The sequence below is a fragment of the Myotis davidii genome, unplaced genomic scaffold (genome assembly GCF_000327345.1).
Source record: "Myotis davidii unplaced genomic scaffold, ASM32734v1 scaffold137, whole genome shotgun sequence".
In the NCBI taxonomy this organism is placed as follows: domain Eukaryota; kingdom Metazoa; phylum Chordata; class Mammalia; order Chiroptera; family Vespertilionidae; genus Myotis; species Myotis davidii.
The window spans coordinates 1,293,443-1,293,816 of NW_006288719.1; the positions used below are offsets into that span (position 1 = coordinate 1,293,443).

General features: G+C 45.5%; 1 protein-coding gene across 1 annotated transcript in view; it reads right to left on the reverse strand.

The window, feature by feature from the left end:
* The window catches only part of DDX10 (DEAD-box helicase 10), a gene marked incomplete at its 5' end in the record, with an annotated part of 248,991 nt that overhangs the window by 20,387 nt on the left and 228,230 nt on the right, over window positions 1-374 (reverse strand). The window lies entirely within an intron of this gene.

A 374-nucleotide genomic window follows, 5' to 3' on the forward strand; every position in this document is an offset into this window, starting at 1 on the left:
AAGTGGAAGCCAAGAGCGCAGGGGGCATCAGGAATGCTGGGAATCGTGGTTCTGGTGGTGAACGCATTGCGTGATCTCCTAGACACTCCAGCGAAGTGAGCTTGGAGCAAGTTACTATTGCGGGTGGGGAATTGAGGGAAAGGAAAGGTGACAGACATAAGTCAGAGTGTTGAGGAAAACTTAAAAGGAAGATATCCTGCAACTTCTAGGAAATCTCCACCAATGGAGCAAAGAAAAAAAAAGGAAGCTCTATTATTCTGTGAGCACCAAACCAGACTGGGCTGGAGTCTCACACAATTCACTCATATGATTACAAAGACAGACAGAAACTTCACTCTTTCATGTACGTAGGCAGATACAATTCACGACATGCA